The 11,340-nt window shown below is 49.6% G+C and overlaps 1 protein-coding gene across 2 annotated transcripts in view; it reads left to right on the top strand.

The window, feature by feature from the left end:
- Positions 1-41: 41 nt before the first annotated feature.
- Positions 42-11,340, top strand: part of Ngef (neuronal guanine nucleotide exchange factor) — a 99,644-nt gene continuing 88,345 nt past the window's right edge. The window contains exon 1 of one of the 2 annotated variants that reach the window (XM_037210067.1): positions 42-271. The gene's annotated coding sequence lies outside the window, so the exon portion shown is untranslated. Of the gene's footprint in view, positions 272-9,329; positions 9,665-11,340 lie in introns of those variants that run through there. The other variant, XM_037210066.1, reaches the window with a different exon arrangement.

The following is an 11,340-nucleotide window of genomic DNA, read 5'->3' as shown; positions in this document are numbered from 1 at the left end:
TCAGGGCACGCAGCAAGGTAAACACCCAGACAGGAAGTGCCTGTCACAGGAATGGGGCCAGCTATGGCTGAGGCAGGTCTGAAGGTCAGGAATGTTTCTCAGGGAAGCTTTTCTGGGCTGTAGTTCTCGGGGACAGGTCAGGAGCTTATGCGTTTAGCTGGAGACACACAGGACTGCTCTGAGGTGCCTGGACAGGATGGTGGATGGGGAGAGAAGAAACTGAAGAGCTAATGAGGGAGCCCAACGCTTACGAACTTCTTCTGGCTGGCAGGTGAGCAAAATGTGTGTGTGTGTGTGTGTGTGTGTGTGTGTGTGTGTGTGTGTGTGTGTGTGTGTGTTTTAATGAAATGGGATCAAAGAAGTTGTAGAATGGAGCTCACTGCTGGCTCAGAAGTGCAGAGTGCTACAGGCATTGATTGAGAAAGAATCACGAAAGAGAAAGCAGCCAGACTGTCAATGGGAGAACTTGGCCATCCTTGCAGGATTCCAGCTATGCCTGTGAGGTCCCGGCTACACTTGTGAGGTCCTGGCTCACCTTGGCTTTCTCACTCTCCCTTTCCAGTGTGTTTCAACATCTGTGAATTGGGGTGATGATCCCTTCTAGCTCCTCTACCCCCGGCTTTGGGGAGACAATGCAGTATATAAGAAAGTTCTCGATAAATAACTCACGGGGCCCTGGGTGATAGGAACATGCAGGGCCTCTTGCTAAAAACTGGTTAAGAATCTCAGAGAGGCGGCAGCATGTGTTAAACAAGGTGAGGAACCCTCCGGGAATAGGGCGCTCACTCTCTATGGTGCACACCCTGGTCGTAAATGTACATGTAACTGCAAAGTGCTGTGATTTCTGTGTGTTGCTGTCTCAAACCTCGGGGACATGGAGTGCTCTAGGGGAAGGGAAGTCACAGCCATCAAGTAACCACCCCTGTGTGGCCGCCTCGCTGACATTGTTCCTCCTGCTCGGGGACCATTTCAGGACAAAAGCCCCCACCCTCAGAATCTTCCAGATCCGTGTGTTTAGTGAGCATGAAGCCAAAGTAGGATGTGATTCAGGTGGGGAACGTTTTCTTGGATGTAACAATAGAAGGTTTTTGTTTGGGATATTCACACAGCCATCAGCTGCAGGGAGCTGAACTTGGGGTTCCTGTAGTTCTGACTGCTCTGCTGTCTCAGTTGTTGCCTTGAGAGAAATGGTTGTCTTAATGCAGAGAGACATAAGGCTCGGGTTGGGTCCCTGGCTGTGTTTCCTTGTCCTCCCCGTCTCCGGTTTTCCAATTAGGTGTCCCTCCTCATGCTGGCCCACATTTGATGTTACTTAGCCTTGGAAAGTAGAAACAAGAGTCTTCTGGGAGACTTCAGCACCTGGGCCATGAAGATGGGCAATAGGCCGCCTTCCTCAACCCCACTCCCAGCCCACTCTTTCCCCAAGCACAGATTTTCGTGGCTATCATCCCCAGGAGTGTGTGTGTGTGTGTGTTCATGTGTGTGTGCATGTGTGTGTGTGTGCATGTGTGTGTGTGTGCGCGCACGCGCGTACGCGTGCGTGTGTGCATGTGTGTGTGCGTGTGTGTGCATGTGTGTGCGTGTGTGTGTGTGTATGTGTGTGTGTGTGTGTGTGTGTCCGTCCCCATAGGAAAGCTGGTTGATATCAAACTTTGCTTTACCTGTGGAGGCTCTGGCCTCAGCCTGCCGAGCTCACACCGGTGGACAAACCACCCAGCCAGGACGTGTCCAAGAGTCCCACAGCAGCCAGATCCACCACGTCTTGATGACTCCGCCAGACACAGGAGTCACTGTCTGTCCCAAGAAGGGAGTCAGCCTGCCAGCCCTGTATCAGGCATTCCTCTCCTGGGACAGGTATCCTTTCCTTTACCCCCTACCCACCAGTAAGGAATTCACTCTGACAGGGAGAGGTGGTATGTGGATGTGTAATCGGAGCACTGAGGGAGCGAAGACAAAAGCATCGAGGCCAGCCTGGGCTATCAAATGAGACCTTGAGATATATATGTTTGTGGTGTGTGTGTACGTGTGTATTATGATGTATAGGATATAAATATACATATATCCGTGTATACACACATGCACACACATCTGCTCCAGTAGTCTGAGTTATTCTCAAGCACCACCTCAATTTCTTTATTCCCTTATCAAGGAATTGAACAGCTGTACACGTGAGGCTTGGCAGTGGGGCTGGGATCACAGGTGAGACGACAGTGGCCATCAGGCCGACAGAGGAAACAGTTCTGTCCCCAACCCAAAGGATGTGGCTTCACTCTAGGCATCGCCGTTGGGTCACAGGGCTGAGAGAGGTTTTGGCTGAGCCAACTGGGGGTGCCTCTTTAGGGCCCTCGCTCATGGCCCTGGGAGGATGCATCTATGCAGAGCAGCCCAGGCCCCTGGATGAATTCTTCTCTCTTCTTGGCCTTGGTACCTTTGTCTACTTTGAGAGAGGTCAGACCATGGACAGGAGCTCAACCTCTAGAACAGAGAAAATGCTCAGGGAGACACCCAGTCCGTCCTGTTTCCCCTGGGTGGCTACGGCAGTCCCTGTGGCCTCTCTGTCAGAGACACCACAGTAAGTTTGAGTATTAATGACAAGTTTTTTTCCAGAATGTCCCGAAGGGAGCTTCTGTTGGGAAAATTCCTGCTGACTTGGCTGTACGTGCTTGAAAATAAAGCAGGAACTTCCCATGCTCACTTTAGGTGAATGCATCAAGCTCCTAGGGATGAGGGGGTTGGGGTCTTGATGAAGCAGAATAGGAAGCTATGTGAAGGATTCTGGGTGAATAGGATTGCTGAACCCGGGGCAAGGTGGAGGAGTGGTCCCATCCATGGGACTCACAGACTTAGAGGTGGGGGCTCTGTGGGGACAATGTGCCTCCCAGGAGACACACCCTTCACACAGCAGGCTGGCTCTGCCTCTGTCACCTTCATCTTTGGTGGGAACTACAAGCGTCAGTCATGGGGTCTTCGGTGGACTGTAGAGTGGACTATTTATCATCTTCTTCGGTGGACTGTAGAGTAGACTATTTATCATCTTCTTCTGTGGACTGTAGTGTGGACTATTTATCATCTAGACCCTTAAAGAGCTTACACATGGTTTGCTGACTCGTTACCTAACAAGGGTGTCTCCTGACAGAGTCTCCAGAATAAGTCATTTGGACAGTGCCTGGAAAGGGACAAGAGGAACTTGGGAACTCTGGGTCAGGTGCCAGAGAGGGTAATCAAGAAAGGTCACATTGAGTGTAAGAACCCTGAGCCCAGGTCCCATCTGAAGTAGAAAGAGTTGGTCACCAGCTGCTGACTTGCATAATATCACTCAATCTCACATATAATTGAAAGCCACCTCCCCCAAGAGTGTCAGCCTATCTTGACTCAGGGGACACTCCCTTAGCCAGTTAGCAAGGGTGTCTCCCTGACTCAAAAGGGAAAAAGCATAAGCACTGGGTGATCTCCGAAGCTCCCACCCTCATCTCAGGTCCCCGGCTACCTCTTCCTCCTTTACGGTTGTTCTGATAAGCAGCCTAAGAAGCTGATTCCCTCCAGAGCTGCTCCACATCCAAACAGATCCCACTAGTTGGGGAGCATCCTTCAACTGGTTCCAGTTTTTAGAACCTCAGTACAAGTCTTACTTCATCCTGGACATTCTCTAGGTGGAAACCCACTCAGGGAAGTATGGGCATTTATAAAGCCATGCCTCTTCTTCTTTTTTTTTTTTTAATTAATTTTTAAAATTTATTTTACATACCAACTACAGTTTTCCTCCCCCCAGCTTCTTTCTATCCCCCCTCCCCCATCTACTCCTCAGAAAGGGAAAGGCCTCCCACGGGAGTCAACAAAGCATGGCATACCAAGTCGAGGTAGGACTAAGCTCCTCCCCCTTGCATCAAGACTTCAGGGAGGCATCCCACCATAGAGAATAGGTTCCAAAAAGCCAGCTCATGCACCAGGGACAGATCCTGGTCCCACTGTTAGGGGCCCCACTAACAGGCCAAGCTACACAACTGTCACCCACATGCAGAGGGCCTAGATCAGGCCAATGCAGGCTCCCTAGCTGTCCATCCAGAGTCCATGAGCTCCCCTGAGCTTGGGTCAGCTGTCTCTGTGGGTTTCCCCGTTATGCTCTTGACCCCCCTGGCTCGTATGTTTCCTCCTCCCTCTCTTCAACAGGACTCCTGGATAAAGCCATGTTTCAAAGGAAACATTCCTGGGTGGATACTAGGACATTGGACCAAAGCCTTCTTTTCTGCGGAGTTCCTTTTTAGGAAGTCGGCTTTGACCCTTACAGGGATTCTCAGATCTTTTGTCTTTGGATTTAAATGGGTGTCTGGCCTAGGGACAAGCCTTCCTAGTGTTGAAATTTATCCGCAGAGTTGTCTGTAGCTGTCCTTGGGTTTCTGGCCTCTCTGGAGCAGGCTGTGAGTCTAAAGCAGTATCTCTGCACTTGGTCATCTTAGGCTACTAGCTGAGCTCAAGAAATGACGAGTTCGTAGTGTAGAGACCAAAAAGTAGCTGTGTTGAGGCTCACAGAAAATCAGATCCACCTGGGTTGTCTTTGGGAAACTTGTGTGTTTGTTGGAGGCAACATCAGAGCAATCACCAAAATGAAGGCGCACTGGAGGTTGGCCAGAATCTTGTAAGATAAACAGCAGGATTGGTGTCCTGCAGGGTGCAGCCCTGTTCCTGATCCTATCATTCTAGGCTTTCTCAGGGTGCCAGTTTGTGTTGATCTGTGCCTGCTGGAACTGTGCCCCCACAACCAGCTAGAGCAGAAACTGAGTTCTGGGTCGCCTAGTAGTCACCAGCTGTGAAGGCTCAAGCCAACCTCCCCTAAGCCCAGGGCTCAGTGCCTATCTCTGTCTCTCCCTGAACTTTCCAGCATCTTTTTTTTTTCCTTTGTGGAGACAAGGTCTCATGTATCTAATGCTGGCATTGAACTGGCAATGTATCAGAGAATGGCCTTGAACTTCTGATCCCCCTGCTTCCCCGTCTGGAGGGCTGGGACTACAGGATTGCACCACCACAACACACCTGCTATATTCAGCACTGGGCATTGGCATTAAACACAGGGCTTCACAAATGCCAGGCAAGCATTCTACCAACAGAGATACAGCCAACTCCTCGCCACCATTTTGAGGCTGGGCGCTCTTGGTGGCTGTCAGTTTTAAATTAAAGGTGGCAAGAAACAGTTGAGAAGTCAAGCTCTGAGCCATTTTGCCTTGGCCAGGCAGCCCTGATTTGAACATCAGCCCTGTTTAACTCCTGGGTGGCCTTGAGCAAGTCCCTTAACATCTTTTAGTGTTCGTGTTCCTTTCTGTGAAAATGAGTGAGGAGAGCAAGATGAGTTACAGAACTATACTACGTGGGATTGCTATTGGGGTTGGGATCTGGGCTGGGTGCTTCCAAAGTTCTGATGTATTTTTATAAAGAATAAATTAAAAGCACACAAGATTTCAAAAGTAACAAGGGAAATTTGTACAAAATAGAAAAATAGTACAGGTTGAATACATTGTTAAGAACGATAGTGGCCACACAAGTGACAGAATACTCAGAAGCCCCAATTAGTGTTTAGGGCTTCCTTTTATGACGTTCAAGAGAGGGAGGAGCTGGCTACTAAGATGTGTAGCACAGATATTTCTCGGTTTCGATTGACAGGATTGAATTATGTAAGTTTCTTTCCATTAATGCATCTGATTTTAATCATATACATGCCCAATTATGCATAAGTATAAGTGGATAATAGAGGATTTTCCCTAAAAGTTCACTCAGAGGACAAAGTTTGTCTTGCTGTGCATGTACCCACAAACTAGTCTAAGCCAGAATGTACTTTCTAGCCTCGTACCAAGACATTCTGGAGCATGGTTGAATAGAATCTAAGTTTGATAGCTTTTGTGGGGAAGAGAAACTTACTCCATTGTTCAGAAAGGGGTGTATGTGCATCTCAATGCAAGCGGGAGTCCTCTGTTGCTGGTGTGTGTGTGTGTGTGTGTGTGTGTGTGTGTGTAAATGAGTAAATCTAACCAAATATTTAAAGAGAACTGGCTGTCTTTGAAGAGTATGCTAAGATGCCTCAAGCATGTGAGTTTAGCTAACTGGGGGTCCAGGGGGTCCCCACTCCTGCTTGTGGGTCAGCACATTGGAGCCAATGATTGCTTCCTTCCAGTGATGAATGTCTGCTGATAAATGAAGACATTTTTTTTCCTAAAAATTAAAAACAAAAAGGCTTGGCAAATGCCAGCTGGAAGGGATTTGGGGGAGAGAGATGGTGATAAACCTCACGGATGTCACGTTCTGTCAGGAGGATAAGTGTATTAACTTTCTGTCATTGCTGCAAAAAAATGGCCACAAATCAGTGGCTTTGAATAACACAAAGGCATCACCTCACCACTCTGAAGACAAAGGCTCAAAGTGGGTTTCTCTGGGCTCAAACCAAGTCCTCTACAGAGATGGTCCTTCAAGAGACTCCGATTTCTGGCCTTCCCCCATCTTCAGTGATGGAAGCGGAGCACCCCCCGGCCTTTCTCCTAACTCTCTCACCCCTCCCCAAGGCTTTGTGCTTACAAGAGGCCCGGATCCCCTCCCTGTTTCCAGGTCTTCAACTTTGTCACATTCACAGAGTGCCTTTGCCACGTAAACTCACAGTCACTGGTCCTGGGTCTTGGGATGTGTACATCTTTGGGATTGGGTAGGCATTATTAAGACTAAAGTAGGAGAAACTAGAACTTTCTTAAATCTATCTTCTAAATACATGTTTAGAAAGAATGGACAACTCTTTGAAATACTTCAGTTTGGTTAAAAACCACATCACTTAAGTCAAAAACAAGCTGTAATGAAAATTGTTTGTATCAAGCGTCCCACTGGATCCCTGCTTACATGGATAGCTATTTTTAACTTTGGTTGGCACATGCTGGATCAATTATACCTGCTATTTTTGCTGAAACTCTCTACCACCCAAAGCTTATACCTGAGACCTGCACTGGAACCTGCCTGAGGTGTCTCTACCACAGTTCCAGGCACTGGGAGGCCTGGGAATGTGGATCTCTTCGGTTTAGTCACTACAGAAAGCTCATGAACACAGCAAGCCAGAGGGGCAGATATGAAGCCAAGGGGCCCTCACCTTCCAGATGAGTGCCCGGAAGGATGGGTTTGGGATGCGGCTTCCTCCTGCTGGAGCTATAGACCCATGCTTTTGGGGTGTGGGACAGCCCCATGGACACTTCCCCCTCACTCTGTCCCGCATGAGAGAGACACCTGAGGAGTTGCCATGACATCAAAAACAGGACATTAGGAGTCCCAGGGCCAATCAGAGAGTAAGGTTGGGGGAATTGAAGAAAGAGGGTATTGGTTGAGATATTAAGGCCACTCCACGTAGTTAAAAGGGGGGTTTATTTTGTGGGGTAACTTACAAGTGAAGGGATAGGTTACAGGGTCTGGGAAAGGTATAGCACAGTCCAGCGGTGCTCTCTGGAGAACTCTGCTTGGTCTCCCTCCAGCATCCAGGATCCAGGAACCAAGAAAGCCAGCCCATCCAGATCTCCGGTCTTCAGGGGTCCTCTCTCAGCTCCGCCTTGTAGGCGTGACAGTTACCCAAGCCTCAAAGGGGGCGGTACTTCCAGGTCAAAGCTGGAACGCTACCCACTACAAGAGGGTTAATGTTTTGGGCCAGGCTGGTGGAGTCATCATCCTCGGGGGAGGATGAGGAAGCTGAGCGCAAGGCTCCAGCAGCATGCATGCTCATCAGCTTCCTGGCCTCCGGAATGGCAAATGGGATCTATCACATAGTGGCTCTGATCCATGCTGAAGCCCAGAGGATCTGTTTAGGACAACAAGGTCCCATCTAAGTTTAAAGAAAGAAGCTAGTAATGATGGAGTAGTAATGTCTGTCTTGGCAAAGAAATGGTCTGTGCATCCCCACTCTGTCAATGGAGAGGAAAGGGGAGGGAGTCTGCAACCAAGCGGATGCTTGGGACCCCTGAGCAAAAGCTATACCTGATCTTGAGTGAGTAGGCTGGTGCAGTCTCTGCTTCCTCATATTTAAATGACAAAAGCTGGGCAGTGGTGGCGCACTTTAATCCCAGCACTCGGGAGGCAGAGCCAGGCGGATCTCTGTGAGTTCGAGGCCAGCCTGGTCTCCAAAGTGAGTTCCAGGAAAGGAGCAAAGCTACACAGAGAAACCCTGTCTTGAAAAACCAAAAAAAAAAAAAAAAAAAAAAAAAAAGACAAAAACTGGAGGTGCCCTTTCCACACCCCTGAGTGGACGATGGATCAAGGATAGGACCTGGTGTCACAAATTGTCCAGCCCTTTATCTGTGGGGCAGAGGCCTGTGTGCATGGAAACAGTCTTTGGCTGGCCAGTGCTGTCTTGGTGAAGTGTCTTGGGTATCATGTTGGTAGCACCCCAGACAGTCACAGGTGGGAATGACTCCCCACAACCCAGCATTTTTAAAGTTGTCAGTATGGAGACGTGAACCTGTAATTGCAGAACTTGGGAGGCAGAGACAAAGGCAGAGAGATTCCTACAAGTTGAAGGTTAGCCTGGGCTATATAACAGGTTTCAGGGCAGGCAGGACTGCATAGCAAGACCCTGTCTCAAACAAACAAACAAACAAACCAAAACAACAACAAAAACCAGAAAAAGGTATGACAGGAAGGAGAGAGCTCAGAGATGGTCAGTAAAGTGCCTGTTGTACAAGCATAAGGAACCAAGTGTAATCTCCAGAACCCGTGTAAAAAAAAAAAAAAAAAAGCTAGATGTGTGTCATGGCTTGTAATCCCAGCCCTGTGGAAGCAGAGATAGGAGATAGTCAGCCGTCTTAGCCACCTAGTGAGTTCCAGACCAGTGAGAGACCTGTCTCAAAAGTCAGGGTGAAGGGGCCTGGGGAACAGGACCTGAGGTTGTCTCCGGCTGATACACACACATCCATGCACACACGGGCTCACAAGTGCACCCACATCCGAACTGTCACGTGTTTTATTGTGAAGGTCTTGGTGTGGACATTTTCTGGGTCCCCAGCATACACTGTTTTGCTGGCTATTAGCCCCAAGGAGCTTTTTCCATGGCATCTGGAAGAAAAGGTCCCAGTGCCTGGATGGCTGTCCTATGCTTGAGGCATACTGCTTGCTCAGAACAGCCCTCAGTGAAGGCTGACAAACTGGACAGGACTGGTCAGGGCTGGACAGGGCCGGAGGGTGCAGGCTCCAGAGAGAGAGGAGCGTGTTCAAAGGAATGCACAGATGTGATGATTCCAGGAAAAAGAGAAGAGGCGTGTAGACAGGGGTCAGAACGGAAGATCCTCCCAGGAATTGAGGCAAGAATGCTGGGAGGGGGAAGAGGAAGAAGTAGGGATGGGACAGGATCCAGAAGTGAGAGGCTGGACACCCCTCCCCCTCCAGTTTCTGGGTTTCTTAGGGGCCTTTGAGACGTGACCAGCAGGGACAGGGAGAGGCTGGAATCCTCAGAGAGGTTTGGCATGATCATTGCTGGAGCGAAGGGGACTCACTGGAGAAAGGAAGTCTGCCAGACTGGGAGGGCTGAGGCACCTCACCTTGTGGACTGGGTGACTACTGATCGTCACCCCCAACAGCGAGAGACAGCTATTCTGGAACTACTCTGACTGATGGAGGCACCCAGCTTCAAGGACCGAGCCCGGGGTTCTCGGCATCTCAGGTGCGATTTGGCCATCATTACTATTTTAAAGCCGTTGTACTATTTAAAGCTCACTTAATGAATTTTGATTACATATGTTCATATGCATACTTATAATACACACACACACACACACACACACACACACACACGAATGAATCCCCTTGATTCTGTTTCTCTAGAGAATTCTGACTAAAACAACTCCCCACATTGGAAAAGAGAGTTTATTTGTGGTTTTAGGAATTGTAATTCAGGTGCTGACCTTGGAGGTATACATACTTTACTAAAAAATAGTAGGAACTACAATTCAGGGACACGGATGCAAGAAACCCGGAGAATGGCAGGGGAAATGGAGTTTGGATTTTGAGACGGGATCGTGCTTGCATGGCCAGTACAGGACGTAGATGAGGAGGCCTCAGCAGAACGGACGTGCCCACGGACCCAGAGTCCACAAGCTCTGGGTCTTCGTGTCGAGCCTGGGGGCACAGTGTGCTCCTCCAGTGTAGACGTGCCAGGTGCCGGGTCACAGGTGCTGGGGACCAGAGCAGAGATTCTGTGAGGCCCTGCTTAAGGACAATCTCCCGACTGACTCTGCTTTGAAAAGCTCTTCCGAGTGGCTGTTATGGTGGGTTTTCCTTTTCTTTTCACATTCCTGCATGTCAATCATTAACTTTCATTCCTTCCCCATGGTTACAGTCTGAACATTTGTCTCCTCAAAATTCCCTTGCTGAAGGCCAAACCCTGAGTGAGGTGGTCATGGAGATGGGGGTCTAGCCGGTATTTAGCGTTAGATGAGGTGAGGATGGTAGGTGCCCAGGCCGAGGACATCCCTCTAAGAAGGAAGGAACAAGCCCCACCCCCACCACGCACACACTGAGAGAAGGCCTTGAGAGGACACAGATGGAAAGGGCTGTCTGGTAGCCAGGGATAGGCGCTTGCCAGAGCCCCACCATGCTGGCCTCCGGACCTCACACTTGGAGCCTTCAGAGCTGGGACACTATAGCTTTCTGTCAAACCGGCAGACTGACACCAATATTGACCCTGATGTTGTCAGGCCTCTGTGAATCCTATGGAATGTGCACCAAAGGATGAGTCACAATACTCAATACAAGCAAAGGCCACTCTCAGAATGCCACAGAGACTCGGTAGAGGGGGCGGGTCCTGAACGCTTCCCTGTTGGGCCACAGGAAGGCCACCATCCACTCTCAGGGTCTCTTTTCTCTGCACTTTACAAGCCTGGCTCAGCTCTCCTCTCTGGCAGGAACTGAAAACCTGGCCCTCAGGTGGGTGTGTCACTGCCAAGGGCTGTGGCCAGAGGTGGCTCTTAGGCCTGATCCTTGTACCCAGATCACTGCTCCCACGGCTCACACCCTGTCTAAGGGTGAGCAAACACTGCTTCCCCATGGCTCTTTTTTTGGGGGGGGGGGTGGAGGGGGACAGGGTCTCACTGTATAGCTGTAGCTGTCCTGGATCTCACTCTGTAGACCAGGCTGGCCTCAAACTCACAGAGATCCACCTGCCTCTGTCCCTTGAGTGCTGGGATTAAAGGCGTGCCCATGTCATCCGGCTAACCCTACAGCTTTGCTTTAAGAAAACAGGCTGTTAGGAATGCTGGCTCATGCTTTTAGTCTCAGCGTGTGGGAAGATCGCCAGGAATTTGAGGTAGTGTGGGCTATGCAGTGAGTTCTAAACAACCT

This window comes from Peromyscus leucopus, chromosome 13, assembly GCF_004664715.2.
Source record: "Peromyscus leucopus breed LL Stock chromosome 13, UCI_PerLeu_2.1, whole genome shotgun sequence".
Classification (NCBI taxonomy): Eukaryota; Metazoa; Chordata; class Mammalia; order Rodentia; family Cricetidae; genus Peromyscus; species Peromyscus leucopus.
This window is presented reverse-complemented; position numbering and strand designations above follow the sequence as displayed.